Consider the following 16,108-nt stretch of genomic DNA (forward strand, 5'->3'; position numbering starts at 1 on the left):
TCTCTTTAGATCCTCACTTTCAGTGTTTTTTTAAATGTCGAATAGTAGCATAGTGGTTATGTTACTGGACTAGTAATCCAGAGGCCTGAACAAATATGAGTTCATAATCCCACCACGGCAGCTGGGGAATTTAAAATCAGTTAATTAATTAACTCTAGAATAAAAAGCTAATATCAGTAATGGTGACCATGAAACTACCAGATTGTCATAAAAACCCATGTGGTTCGCTAATGTCCTTTAGGGAAGGAAATCTGCCGTTCTTACCTGGCCTGGCCTATATATGACTCCAGACCCACAGCAATGTAGTTGACTCTTAAATGCTCTCTGAAATGGCCTAGCAAGCCACTCAGTTGTACCAAACCATGACAACCCAGATTGCAGCAGTTCAAGAAGGTGGCTCACCACCATCTTCTCAAGAGCAAGTAGGGATGGGCTGTAAATGATGGCCTTGCCACTGACGCCCACATCCCGTGAATGAATTTTTAAAAAATCCAGTTCTGTGAAGCCTTTAGCAGGAAAGTTTTGGAAAAGTATGAGCTTTCTCTATTCAAACCAGACATGGAAACTGATTACTACTGGCTCATCCTTAGGCCAGATATTAATGATCCTTAGTTTAAGAATTTTTCTTGTTATTAACAATAGTGCAAAAGAAACACAATGGGGGATAAATTCAGTAGCTTAGCGCCTCCTGTTAGCACCTGCAGAAGGCGGTAACGGGGCGTTGATGCAGTAGTGTCTGGGCGAGGTGAATCCAGCACCGCACGGCAAATCCGGACCATGCTTTGTATGAGGTACCGCTGGGCACTTCAACACCAGGCAGATCGTGACATTAATGAGCCCGTTCTGGAAAATTCATTGTTGTTACTTACCTTAGCGCCTCGACCAGACAGCGACGGGGAGAGCTGGTGTGCAGTTGCAGGAAGCCAGCTCCAGTGAAGTTATTTAAAAGTATCAGCATTAATCACTCACAGCTGTCAGGCAAGTTAGTTTCAGTGGTTTCTTGTCAGTTTCACCCAGTGGAACAGTTTTTATGAGTAATTTCAAGCTTCTTTTGTATCAGCAGTCTTCTGGCAAGTGCAAAGTGGCTACATTTATTGCTCAAAGATTCAAACTGCTGCACTTGGCAACATTAATGGGAGCTGTACTGGCGCAACCTCGCCCTCCAGGATCTATGGCAGTGGGAGCGTAGACAGCCAGAAATACCGGAACATGTGTGCAGAGCGATGAGGAGGGACATTAGGGCTCTCACCAGGAGGCCTTACCCTCCGAGGGTATCCAGGCAGCACTTAGCCTACTTTCAATTAAGCGAGGAGCAGTGTATTAGACGGTCACTAAGGTGGTGATCACAGAACTCTGCCACCTCCTCCAAGCAGACCTCCAGCCTCACACTAGATGCCTTTTGCTCACCACATGCCCATCATACCATCCTTTTGTCATGCCATATCACAGCGCAAAGGTGAAATGAGAGAGACCACAAAATATTGAAAACTCCATTAATAAATTTATGCATAAATATATCACACACATCACATTCATTCTAATAACTAATGACCCTTGTGCCTGCCATAGTTGAATAGCTGTCATTGTGTGCAAGGCATAAGATGTGGGTGTGAGTGTTGGTAGGTAGAGGTTGTTGGTGGGTGAGCGCTGGAGGTGTGGTGCTTTGGGCAGTGTGTGAAGCTTGTGGTACAGATGGTGATATGTAGCATTTGGTGAAGCATTCAATCACCCTGACCACCTGTCTGAGGTGGATCTGCCATGAGCACACCTGCTTCAGTCCTCTGGCTCCTTCTCCTTGTTGTGCTTCTCCTTGCTGAGGCAGCTGCACAGCCAGTAATACTGAGAATGAGGTGCTGCAGCATCAATGAACCTCCCCTTTAAGTACTGGGAAAAGCCTGTGGCAATGATGAGTTGCGATTAGGCTGCACACATATTGGTCCACCCTTTGAGTGTAACGCCACTGAGCTAGACCTTTAAGTCTTGATTTAGCGCCCCAATCATTTATTTGAGTAGTGCAGTCTAAAAGCATTAGCGCCTGGCGCTAATTCTCAAACTTTTCTAAAGATACCGCCCATTCCTGGGCTATAATGAATTTCTAGTCCAATAAGTTGCACGGTCACAACTCTAAGAACCTGTTATAAGTATACTTTTTAGATTTAGTTGTACAGGTTGCTTCTAAAAATTTGCTCCTGCCATCCAGTGCCTTGATCAATAAATGTACCGACCAATGTAATACTGAGATATAAAGACCAGGAAGGCCCAGGTTTAATCGCTGTTCGATGTTTAATTGGGTGACCTCAGTTGGAGTGGCAGTGGGGGTGCTCCACTTGGCCTAATTGCTCTTTCTTGCTATCTCACGACTCCTGCTGGAAAGTGCACGTGTATCTGTGATGAGTGAGAGCGAGAGCAGGCTCAGCTGCGATGCCGTCGTCGATTAGCCTACGCGCACTCAATGTCAAGCCAATGGACTCTTTCATGAGGTACCAGAGGGTTGTCAACATCCTTATCCCAGCACAAGGTTAGCTCCTTCAAGAGAGGAGGGGAGAAAACTAGGAAAAAAGCTAGTCTTGGTATTTTTAATTGAAACTAGCAGATCTCCTGTGGCAAAAGCAAAATACTGTGGATGCTGGAAACCTGAAATAAAAAGAGAAAATGCTGGAATTACTCAGCAGGTCAGGCAGCATCTGTAGAGAGAGAAACAATGGGCGGACTTTTCCGGGAGTTCAGTGGGCGCGATCGGCAGTGGGTCAGATGGGAAATTTCATTTTTTTGACAGCGGGTCGGGAACCCCCTGTCAGCCCGCCACCACGCGCCTTTCCCAATGTCGGGTCTGTCAACGCTGAGCAGACCCAACCAGCAGCGGCGGGGGACCTAATTAAAATGATTAGCATCTAGTTGCCAGATGCTTAAAAGCCATTTTTCACTTACCTTTTGTCTTTAACTTCATGACCACAGGATCCCCACTGTGCGCAGACTACAGCTGTCAAGCTGAGGCAGGAGTTCAGTGGCTATTGCTCCAGCTGATTACTTGACAGCTTCATAGGTACAGTAAAAGCTCCCACCTGACAAATCATCACTTTCCTCAGGCCTTTTCTTATTCCATTTCCAGCACACATTCTGCAGGCTTTCCACTTTCCACTCTCCAACCACTCTCACCTCATTGGAAGAACTCTCTCACCATTGGCAGAATGCTTCTGTCATCTCTACTTCATCTGCTATCTATTCCATCAACATGGGTAGCCTTTATACTGTCTCACCTTGGTTCTCAGAATCCCACCACGATCAGCCCCAACACCAGCAGCACCAGGCACACCAGCAGCACCAACAACAACACCAAACTTCTCTGCAATCAACTAATGCTGCACAGGATACACGGCATCAGCACCTGACCACATTGCTGCCCGGGACACCAGGGATGGCCTCACCATGGCCAGATTTACTTCACTTGACGCTGTACACCCTGGCTGTCACATGATGCGCCAGGTTGGCACCACCCCGCAACAACACCATAAAGCATCCCTACAATGCCCAAGCCATTCCTTTCGCACTTATCACCATTGCGGGGGGTACTGTTATGTCTCACCATTCACTGCAACTCACTAAGCCACTTCAAAAGGTGCACACAAATCTGTCCAAGAACGCAAAGTGTTGAAAATAAAGATTTCAATGTTTGACCCCAAAATAACAGAAACTTTACATGAACATTGCATAAAACACCCAAGTGCCTACCCTTGTGTGTTGGTTGGTATGATTGCACTAGCATGAGGGTAAGTGTGAGGGGTGGCTAGTGAGATTGGGATGTGATAATATAGACAGAGAGGGATGGGTGGAGCTGCAAGGTAAGTTGCTGTGAGTAAAGATGTGCAAGAGTAGGGTAGGGAAGACAGAGTGATGGGGATGTGATGAGAGGCACAGCAGGATGAGGTTGAGTGTGGCTTTGGACTAACGTTTTGTGATCTACTGATTGCTGGTCTCCTCTACATTGGGAAGACTAAATGCAAATTGGGTGCTCACTTTGCGGAACATCTCCATTCAGTCTGCAAATGTGATTCTGAGCTTCTGGTCGTCTGTCATTTTAATTCACCACCCCACTCCCACTCTGACCTCTCTGTCTTTGGCCTTCTACACATTTCTAATCAAGCTCAACAGAAGCTTGAGGAACAGCATCTCATCTTTCTATTAGGCACTTTACAGCCTTCCAGACTCAACATTAAGTTCAACAATTTCAAATCATGACCACTGCTCCCATTTTTTCAGACAGCAGGTGCTGGTAATGATTCTGCTGTTCCCATTTACACCTCTTTTGTTTCTTTACTTGTTCCATTATCACACCCTTTTGCCTTGCACCATCAGCCCTTTTGTCATTTGATATCAGAAAATGCTGAAAATACTCAGCAGGTCAGGCAGCATCTGTAGAGAGAGAAAGAAAGTTAACATTTCAGGTCAATGACCCTTCATCAGAAGGGCCAGTTCTGACAAAGGGTCATCGACCTGAAACGTTAACTCTGTTTCTTTCTCTACAGATTCTGCCCGACCTGCTGAGTATTTCCAGCATTTTCTGTTTTTATTTCAGATTTCCAGCATCCACAGTATTTTGCTTTTGTATCATTTAATATCTCCTGCTTTCCACCCTATCTCAGACCTTCCCTTTTGGTCTTTCCTCCCATCCCCTTTTCACTGCCTGTGTACTTGCTTAAAACCTGTTACATCTCTAACTTTTTCCAGATCTGATGAAGGGTCATCGACCTGAAACATTAATTTTGTTTCACTCTCCACAGGTGCTGCCTGACCTGCCAAGTTTTTCCAGAATTTTCTGTTTTTATTTCAGCATTATATATAACCTGTATTGAAGGCAGAAGATCAACATTTTTTAGGAATGTACCTCTGTTTTTGCAGTATTTGCAACATTTCGGTTTTTATTTCAGATTTCCAGCTTCTGCAGTATTTTGCTTTTGTTTTGCCCTTCTAGTGGTGTTTTAGGTACTGACTTAATTCTAAACTTTAACAGGGTACTGCAGTATCGCTTTAGACAAACCATGTCTTCAGTGGATTAACCTTTAGTTGATTCATAACATAATTCAGTAGCTGATAGATAGTCGTAATTCTTGAAAAGTTTCATCTGAGTTCATATGAAAATAATTCTTCTTGGGGAATTGAGCCCAATAGGAATTTGAATTACTACTTCTGTTAAAAGTATCTTCAGTTCAATTTTTTTTATTTTAAGGGCTCATTTCATCTTTCCATGAGACCGATTTACATACTACACCTTTATGGAAAAAATGCCAATGGCTATTTTTGGTAGCTGAGGTTCCAGTGAGATATTAATATCATTTATTTTCTCAACTCTGTTGAAAACCTTTACAGGGACATTTGAACTGGGATGAGGAGAGGGAAGGTTATAATAACAGCTTAGAAGTCGCAGTATGAATCATTAACTAAGTGATAGTATTATCCAAGATGGTGGCAATTACAAGTTAGCTCAAATTTTTCAATATGCTATTTTCTAAATAGATTCAACAATGCAAACTCCATAGGGAACATTTTATTAAAAAACTCACTTTGAATGTCCACAACAGTATGGATGGTACGGTAGCATAGTGGTTATGTTACTGGACTGGTAATCCAGAGGCCTGGACTAATGATATGGACATGTGAGTTCCAATCCCACCATGGCAGCTGGGGAATTTAAATTTAATTAATTAAATCTGGAATAAAAAGCTAGGTGACCATGAAAGTACCGGCGTGTCGTAAAAACCCATCTGGTTCACTAATGTCCTTTAGGGAAGGAAATCTGCCGTCCTTATCCGGACTGGCCTATGTGGCTCCAGACCCACAGCAATGTGGTTGCCTCTTAACTGTCCTCTGAAATGGCCTAGCAAGCCACTCAGTTGTACCAAACCAGTACAAAGAAGTATCATGGAGTGCAGCGGTTCAAGAAGGCAGCTCACCACCACCTTCTCAAGGGCAATTAGGGATGGGCAATAAATGCTGGCCTTGCCAGCGATGCTCACATTGCATGAATGAATTAAAAAAAAACAGTATTATTAAAATGGTTACAGTCACCAGTGCCTTAAATAGTACAGAATGTAGGGGGGCATCCTTTACCTGGTTTACAGTAATTTACCTGGTCAGGCAGCCTTGCCACTGCACTGTGACCAATTCCAATCAGCGGTTTCAAATCGCTAAACCCTCCTTCCAGTTCTGACTGGAGGAACTTATAATTAATGATGTATTAAAAATAGATAAATGGTCTGGAAGCAAGAAAGTCAAATTTTATTAAAACTAAAGAAACTACACCACACGATCAAAGTAATCACGATAAAATTGCTTAACAGGGGAAGGCAGACGGCAAAAATGAGGGATAGATGGCTACAATGTTAATCTTACAATCTTAGCAACATTTCCCTTAAATTACCACCCCTTTACTTCTCACTAGATTGTCTTGCTGGTGGGTCAGAAGCCTTGCTCACCTGCAGTCCAAAGAGTAAAAGAGAAGAGAGAGATGCTTATGGGAAGCTATCTTTTATACCCCTTTTTTGGGGCCCACCCAGACCTGATGTTTCTGGGTTAAAACAAAAGAGATCCAAACTGTCCACTTATCTGGGATGGGTTTGGATAAAGTTGCAGTTTAAATGTGTCCATTGTCTGTGATGGCTTTCGAATAAAGCTGCAGTGGTTTGAATGTGTTCTCCCATTCATTTAAACGGTTCCTCCTCAGTTTGGATGTGTCCACTTGATATACAAACAAATGCTAATAGCATTCAATTGCTTTGTAAACAAAGCATTGTCCTGTGGTCATCTGGAACCGCAATTGATTGACAGTCTTGAGGGCTTAGCAAACAAAGTCCCTTTGTTCATGCTGGCAGTTTCAAGCACTTGATCTTAGAGTCAATTTCAGTGAATGGATGTGTGTAAACAACCCAGTGTGCTTGCTGTCCGATGATTGGCTGATTCAAATGGGCTACTCCCCAGTGTAAACAAACAGCTTGTAGGTTACCGGACCTGCCCAATACCACAGGGTGACTGACAGCTTGGGCTCCATTCAAACCCACTACAGGGCAGCGCTGAGCTTTTTCATATGCTAACAGCCTGCCTGTTTCATATGCTAACAGCCTGTCAGTCCTTTTAAATTCTGTTTCCATGAGGTCTGTTCAGCCATTTTTAACAGTCCAAAACTCAAGAATACATCTTTTAATAAAATGTACAATCTTAAAGTGTGCGATTTTCACAAAGTTCTTTGATTCCAGTGTCCAAGTGCTGCCCAGCTTACGAGCTTTTTAACGCAGCCTTTTGCGGCTCTGGGTATGTTTTAAAACATTGTCCAACCCAGAGACAATTTAAATCACACAGGTCTTCATCCACGATGTGGATTAATATTTCCCGATCTTTGGGGGCTGAGGGGATTTTGCGACCCCTACAAGAATAAGAGGCTCAATTAGTTTTCTGTATCTTAAAGTCAACACAAGAAAGGATGAGGCAGTCCTTGTATCAACAATTATCTCTATGACATTTATATTGGTTTTTTCATAATTTGCTAGCTTCAAGAATGTCATTAGAGCACAAAAGTTGACAACATTTGCATAAAAAACAAATAATATGAAAGACTAAAGTTCTTAATCTGACCTTTTTCTTTTGTACATCGACAGACACATGAAAAACATTTATACAATATCCACTATACAGTTTCAGCCATGGCTCAGTTGGTAGCACTCTCACCTCTGAGTCAGAAGATTGTGGGTTCAAGTCCCACGCCAGAGACTTGAGCACAAAAATCCAGGCTTACACTCCAGTGCAGTGCTGAGGGAGAGCTGCACTGTCAGAGGTGCTGCCTTTCGGATGAGATGTTAAACCGAGGCCCCATCTGCTCTCTCGGGTGGACGTAAACGATCCCATGGCTCTATTTCGAAGAGGAGCAGGGGAGTTATCCTTGGTGTCCTGGCCAATATTTATTCCTCAATCAACATAAGATAAACAGATTATCTGGTCATTATCACATTGCTGTTTGTGGGAGCTTGCTGTGTGCAATTTGGCTGCCACGTTGCCTACATTACAATGGTACAACTACACTTCAAAAGTACTTCATTGGCTGTAAAGCGCTTTGGGACGTCCGGTGGTCGTGAAAGGCGCTATAAAAATGCAAATCTTCCTTTTTCTTTCTATTGTTTTCCACAGTATTCAGACAAAGACTATGGTGGAATAATGTGTAGTCCTGAAAAAGAATTGAATTTCCTTAGGTAAGCCTACCACAAATAAGGGATGTCAGGTTAAAAGTAAGCGCACCGTATCATTCATTTTCAGTTGAAGCAAAGTATACCTTAATGGCAACTTCAATAGCCTCGGAGCATTTGGGACTTGTTTTCAAATACACTGTAGCTTGCAGTGATATGTACCTTGCATACTACTGTATCGGCGACGCATTACTCTTCAATTGTGTCACTTCTGAGAAAGGGCCAGAGGAGTATAAGTTGGGAGGAATTCCTTCCATCCATTTTATCAACCATTTTTCACTTTTATGGTTCTTGAAAGAAATAGAAAATGGAAATAAATGATTGTATTATGCAGTCTAAATGAGATAGCTGGTAGTAAGCTCTTGGTTTATTTATTATTTTTCATCAAAGAAAAATGGAAAGAAAAAAATCCGCGGCTCTTGGCAAAATAGGTTTCTACAAGACTGACCACTGCTGTGAAATTAATTGTGCTGGGCGAAGGAAATAGCACTTTTTTGCTTTCAAATTGTTGAATGTGCTGTTCAGTCAATGGATGTTATAGTACAGGTAGACTACCCTTTATCCGAACTTCCGAAAACCGAAACCCTCTAAAAACCGAAGGTTTTTTCGTTCAGCGTAAGTCGTGCGCACGACATGACCAGAGTGGCACACGACTTATGCTGAGCAGGGCAGAGGGTCACTGAGTTCCCTCCTGGGTAGGAGATTGCAGGCCGAGCCGGATAAGGGATAGTGTATCCTTTTTCCGCACTTCCGAAAACCGAAATCGTTCAGCGTAAGTCGTGCGCACGACCCCGACCCCCGCCGACCCCCCCCGCCGACCCCCCCGCCGACCCCCCGCCGACGCCGACCCCCACCCCCGACCCCCCCACCGACCCTGACCCCCGCCGACCCCGACCCCCGCCGACCCCGACCCCCCGCCGACCCCCACCCCCGACCCCCCCGCTGACCCCGACCCCCGCCGACCCCGACCCCCCGCCGACCCCCACCCTTTCGGATAAGGGATAGTGTACCAGCCTTTATTCGCACTTCCGAAAACAGAAAACCTCTGAAAACCGAAAGTGTTTTCATTCAGCGTAAGTCGTGCGCACGACCCCGACCCCCGCCGACCCCCCGCCAACCCCGACCCCCACCCCCGACCCCCCCCGCCGACCCGACCCCCCGCCGACCCCCGACCCCGACCCCCCGCCGACCCCCACCCCTGACAAATTTCCCAGTCTTATAAAATACCTTCCGAAATCCGAAATTTTCCGAAAACCGAAACACAGCTGGTCCCGAGGTTTTCGGATAAAGGATAGTCTACCTGTAATTGGGTTTATGTTTCAATTTATACCTGTGGTCAATTATGGAAGGTTACAGAATAGGTTCATAACTGCTCTGGATTATCTTTTAGTTGGACACCAGGAAGACAATTTTTCTCATTACATTCTAAATAGCTGCCCATTTCAAAACACGAGAGAGGAGTGATATTCTGAACAAATGTAGTGGTCAATCAAAAGGAAGGCAGTTAACCTTAACCTGCAAATTGCTGCTTACCTCCCACACATATAGATACAGATACAAAAGACATAAATTGCACCTGAGGAGATGGTTAGTAAATCTATGGTTGCATTTTGAATTGTAAGTCACAGGGTAATAGGATGTGACAAGAAGAAGAAGTTGTTAATAGGAAAACCTTGTACTGCAGCAGTTTTCCATCACCTTAGTTAGATTGTGGTTAAAAGAGGAAGGAAAATTGGATGCTACCATTATCGTACTTCAGTGGAAACCTGATGAAATCACATCTTCAGAAGTGTGTTAAGTGTAAGGTATTCCCCACTCTTATACCTTGTGATAAAATTGCTGTTAGCTCTTCTATCTGTGAAAAGACTCTTTGGAGTAGAGTTTCCGCTTTGGGCGCAATCGGCAATCCGGGCGCAAATTGCACTCAAAATTGCGCTAGTTTTGAGAAGTGTTTTTTTACCTCGAATTTCCACTCAAACTCATTCGCATATCGCCAAATGTAAAACTTGGCATGAACCAATGCAAGCGGGCAGCCTTTTAGAAGGTAATTTGTTTTTAAAAAATTTGCTTTAAAAAGTTTCCTTGGTATATTTAAGAGTGGTAACTTGGTGCAGTTTGATTAATACAGCTGAAAATGGGTTTAATCAGAAAAAACAATTTTGATAAGTGTGATAAGTGTTAATCCACCATCCTCTGTGAGTAACTTGATTTTTTGATCACTGAAAATTACTTAAAAAAAATATACATAGCCATTTGTTAGTTATATTGGGGTACAGTAGTCAGTTCCTTAGTAATAAAATTACACTCAAAAGTTTTTAAAACTTGCCTAGTAATGTCCATGCACCCAAAAGATCCAGCTTAGATTTTGGAGTCTCCTCGAAGGCCCACAAATGAGCGCAATTAGCGGAACTCCCAATGGTGATTAATTCACCCTGGGAGCGTGGCCAGTTTTGTGGGCGGAGCCGGCAGCTGGTTCAATATTTTTTAAACTAGCGCAAAAGATCGCGGGAAACTCGATTTACGCCAAACGTAATTTGCACTTAAAATTCCACCAACTGCGCCAAAAAAACCCAGCACAATTGAGCAGAAACTCTAGTTTTTGTCATCTCATTAGAAGCATGCTGGAGTCCCACATATTAAAGCTGGAATTTTCTCAAGTGAGGTGGGTGTTAGGGCAGGGCGCCTTCGAGCGGGTGGGAGGCCGGGTTTCCCGCAGGCCATGCCGACTTTAATGCAATTTGAATGTGAGGCTGCGGATTCCCGCCTGCAGCCAGCCAGATTGAGAGGCTGGTTGGCTGCGGGCAGGTAGGCCTCAGATGTGAGGGGTCAGACCGGGGGAAGGATCGCGGGGTCAGCATTGTCGGGGATCATTGGCTTGGGGGGGGGGGTGCGGTGGCATGGTCGGGGAATGGGGGGGGTTCTCGGTGATCGGCATGGTCGGGGAATGGGGGGGGTCTCAGTGATCAGCATGGTCGGGGAATGGGGGGGTCTCGGTGATCGGCATGGTCGGGGAATGGGGGGGTCTCGGTGATCGGCATGGTCGGGGAATGGGGGGGTCTCGGTGATCGGCATGGTCGGGGAATGGGGGGTCTCGGTGATTGGGGAATGGGGGTCTCGGTGATCAGGGAATGGGATGTCTTGGTGATTGGGGAATGGGGGGGTCTCGGTGATCGGGGAATGGGGGGTCTCGGTGATCGGGGAATGGGGGGTCTCGGTGTACGGGGAATGGGGGGGTCTCGGTGTACGGGGAATGGGGGGGTCTCGGTGATCGGGGAATGGGGGGTCTCGGTGATCGGGGAATGGGGAGGTCTCAGTGATCGGGGAATGGGGGGTCTCAGTGATCGCGGAATGGGGGGTCTCAGTGATCGGGGAATGGGGGGTCTCGGTGATCGGGGAATGGGGAGGTCTCGGTGATCGGGGAATGGGGGGTCTCGGTGTTCGGGGAATAGGGGGTCTCGGTGATCGGGAATGGGGGGTCTCGGTGATCGGGGAATGGGGGGTCTCGGTGATCGGGGAATGGGGGGTCTCGGTGATCGGGGAATGAGGGGTCTCGGTGATCGGGGAATGGGGGGTCTCGGTGATCGGGGAATGGGGGTCTCGGTGTTCGGGGAATGGGGAGGTCTCGGTGATCGGGGAATGGGGAGGTCTCGGTGATCGGGGAATGGGGGGTCTCGGTGATCGGGGAATGGGGGGGTCTCGGTGATCGGGGAATGGGGGGTCTCGGTGTTCGGGGAATGGGGGGTCTCAGTGATTGGGGAATGGGGGTTCTCGGTGATTGGCAAGGTCGGGGAATGGGGGATCAGGGATCGGGAGGGGGTTGGGGGGTCAGCCGGGTATTGAGAGGGGGGTGGTGGCCAGGGATCCGAGGGATTGGCGATCAGTGGGGGCGGTTGGGGATCGGGAGGGGTGTCGAGGATCGTGGGGGCTCGAAGGTGGGGGGTCGGCCGGAGCATCGGCAGGAGGGGAGAGAGCATCAGGGCCAACCACTGGAGGATTGTGGCTAGCCTCAGTATCATGGGTAAGGGTTGGGGGAAGGCCTCATGGTGGGGATTGGAGGCCTGGTTGGGAAGGGGGGTGGGTGAGGTAGGGACCCTATATCCAGGAGGCAGGTATAAAGCCACTTACCTCCTGGATGCAGCAGTCCCCACCTTGGTTCAATTGCCGGGTTTCACGAATTGTGTGAAACCCGTCCACAGGCAGTTAAATTCGAAATGGAGGTGAAAAAAGGGCCAGGCTTATTACAATATTTAAATTAAGGTATCGCTCCACTGGGAGCGGGTTGGCTGCCCGCCACCCGCCCCCCACCCCCCCTCCCCCTGGCCCCTTCCCGCCCCAGTTAAAACTGGACGTGGATAAGTTGGAGGCAGGATCAGGTCGGGAATCCCATTTTTAACAATTTAATTCCGGCCTTAGTCACAAATCCAGAATGAAAGCTGTTCAGTTGACAAATGCACTGGATCGGTCACCAGTAACTCTCATCATGATAATGTGGTTCTGCATTTTCCCCAGTCCCACAAATGATTCTGCAGCAGGCAATAATTTAAAAATTCAGTGTTTTCTGAATTTCAAGATTGGGATTGATACTGACACGAGGATTATGTGCTGACAGATTCATCATGTATGTCAGCTGAGCAGTGTCTTTCTGATGGGTCCCAGCCAGGCTGCTGAGATGAGCTATCTTGGGCAGTCTTTGCTATCTTTAAAAAATCATGTTGCAACAAATTCAAACCAGACTGATTAAAGCTGAACCTGGCCAAGTACAGATGGGGTTAGCCTTTTTGTTATTCTTATCTCCGTGCCATGTAGCCATAAACTTGCGAAGAATGAACACAGGAGGTGCTTTATTTCCACTTTCCTCACTTTAAGTTAGGTAACCTCAAAAATTACACCATTATTAACTCACTTTCCAAAACAGCTCTAACTAGTTTTTGAATTTTTTAAAGGAGCTATTACTATCGACTAGAAGTTACAAAGTGTATTACCCTTCTCTCTATCAGGTGTAACTAAATGAGGGGCAAGCTGGTCTTACCTATAATGATTAAACAGAACCATAACTGGAGCTCGGCAATATGTCGTTCTGGTTTCTAAGTTACACTGACACTTTACAGCAAATCAATTTACTGCTTGGATGCTGCATGTGATTGGTCACTCAGACAAACATGGCACTGATGTCACTTCTGGTCTTCCTCAAGGGGAAGAGGAACACAAACTTGTTGAATTGTTTTTGTCTCTGAAATTAAGATGTGCTGAGCCAAAGGGCTCTTACATTACATTAGATGCTGACATGAGTCTGCAGACAAGTGGCAGTGCAGCCCAATACTTGGCTTCCTCTTTCATGACTGCTGAAGGCAAAGTGGTGCCGCATGAAGTGTTTGCAAAGAGGGTTTTCCTCTGTGTCACTCCATAGCACCATCCCATAGGCCAGCACTGCAGGGTGTCTACAAGAAGGTGCAGCTAAGTTTCAGGCCACAGCTGACTGTTACTGCCCCTGCACATGTGCAAGCTCGGTGCTACATGGTAGCTGCTGGTGTCCTTTCAGCAGATGGCAGAACTTGGCAGCTTTCCCTGTGTTGATCCAGACTGTGAGAAGTCAGTGTACCACAGTCATTCCTAGGTGGGTTTGCCAGGGCCCACAGAAATATTTGAAGGCATCTTGGTAGGTGCAACGAAACAGGCAAGACTGGCTCCTGATCATTCTGGCATGCTTTTTCTCAAGTAATACCATGAACAGCATGACATGGTGTGAACAAGATGCTTCTGAAGAATCCATAAGGGTTATATATCTTATTGCGATGGCACCGGGGATCTGCTGGTGCAGGCGTTTTTGGGAAGTGGAGCCTCCACCAACAATGTTTGCCAAAGTGAGGTATGCTACCATTCTCTGCAGATGTTGGGTGAAGATGGAAAGGCACAGAGCATCTCTCAGGCAGCCCGACCTGCCTAGCATCCTTCTGCACGTCCCCTATTCATTTGAACATGTCAGCTCAAAACATTCCTGCTAGCAAACCATCCGGTGCCGATAAAAGGAGTAAAATAAATAAACAAACAAAGGCTCACAAAATTACAAGAAGCGCCTTTTAAAGACTTACTGCACTTAACTTACTGCCCTGCTGCCTGCAGGTCTGCCCAAGGCCTCATTCCCGGCAGGCTTTATTGAGTGTGCGGGTGATTCAAAGTCCTGCCTGGACAGCACCAACACCAGCCTGCAGCTTCTTCGGCAGCAACTTGTTGAACAATCTCCAGCCCCTGCATGGTCTATCCTGTCCACCATCAGTTCCAGTCCATCCACCCTTCAATAAACTACTTCTGCCCAAAGACCAACATTGATATACATGTCACCTGATATTGCAGGGTGAACAGCTACTATAGGAACACACTGCAAATGAAGATTTCAAAATGGATTCTAATTTTATTGACTTACACAAATGCCTACAAACTAATCATCACCCAGGTGTGAGTCTGCGGTGTCTTTCTTAAGTGATCTCTTACCAACCATTCATACAAGATGCTCCGCCGGTGGCTTCAGCATGGGAGGTGGATGCCTGCCGTAATTTAGATGAATACTCTTGAGACACTCATGGTTGGTGGCCTCAGGCTTGGGTAGAGAGGGCCCAGATACAGATGGCAGCACCTTGGCAGCTGATGGGACAGTCTGGTTCTCTTGCACGAGGGCAGGCATTGGTTGAGGGGGTGCCAAGGGTCTCGACGCCTTGTCTTCCTGAAAGAGGACAACATGTCACACTCCCATTGCCCGACTGCCTGCTTTGGGGCTGTGGACCAGTGTTCCCAATACATTTCCTTCTTCTTCCACTCATACATCCCACTCCTTCCCTGGAGTCTTCAGTTGTAACCAGCTCTTCTGAGCAGGCGGCAAGGACACTCACCTGAAATTGGCGGAGTCCTTGCAGATCGGGCTCCAATGACATCATCAGGGCTGGACTGTTATTTTAATTGCTGGCCTGAGCAGGGAAGCCATTGTGGCTTTTCTATCCGCTGAAGCTTGCAGGAAGAAGAGTTGGGGCCAGAAGAGGCCCAAAGAGATTATTTTTAAAACTTTTTTTTACTTTCCTTGTAGGGCCAGGAGCCGCAGGAATGTTCCTCCGGGGTGAAAAGTAAAAGCAAAGTTTAGTCTTCCTCGCACCAGGTTCTCCCCTCTTCTCTATCACGAGATCTTCCCAGGTCTTATAAAACTGTAAACTGGAGAATCCCATGCCATTCGGCAGGATCACTTGAAATTTAATGATGGGGGTTTCTTTCAAAATGTGCCAATCTAAGTGTTACATGGCTGAGTAACACAAGATGAAAGAAAGCATATAGGGAATGGCAGCATAGTGGTAATGTCACTGGGCTAGTAATCCAGAGGCCTGGACTAATGATCCAGAGACGGGAGTTCACTGGCAGCTGGGGAATTTAAATTCAGTCTGGAATAAAAAAGCTATCGGATTGTCGTAAAAACCCACCTGGTTCACTAATCTCCTTTAGGGAAGGAAAAGCCGTCCTTACCTGGTCTTTATCTGGTCTGGCCTATATGAGACCCCAGATCCACAGCAATGTGGTTGACTCTTAACTGCCCTCTGAAATGGCCTAGCAAGCCACACAATTGTAAAAAACCACTACGAAACACAATAATAAGAATAAAACCGGACGGACCACACGCCATCGACCTCGGCAAAGGCACACCCAGCCCAGTCAGCCCTGCAAAGTCATCCTCACCAACATCTGGGGACTTGTGCCAAAATTGGGAGAGCTGTCCCACAGACTAGTCGAGCAACAGCCTGACATAGTCATACTCACAGAATCATACCTTTCAGCCAACATCCCAAACTCCTCCATCACCATCCCTGGGTATGTCCTGTCCCATCGGCAGGGGTGGCAGCACA

Source organism: Somniosus microcephalus, chromosome 3, assembly GCF_052327205.1.
Source record: "Somniosus microcephalus isolate GS21.2 chromosome 3, FLI_Smic_1.0, whole genome shotgun sequence".
NCBI classification, from domain to species: Eukaryota; Metazoa; Chordata; class Chondrichthyes; order Squaliformes; family Somniosidae; genus Somniosus; species Somniosus microcephalus.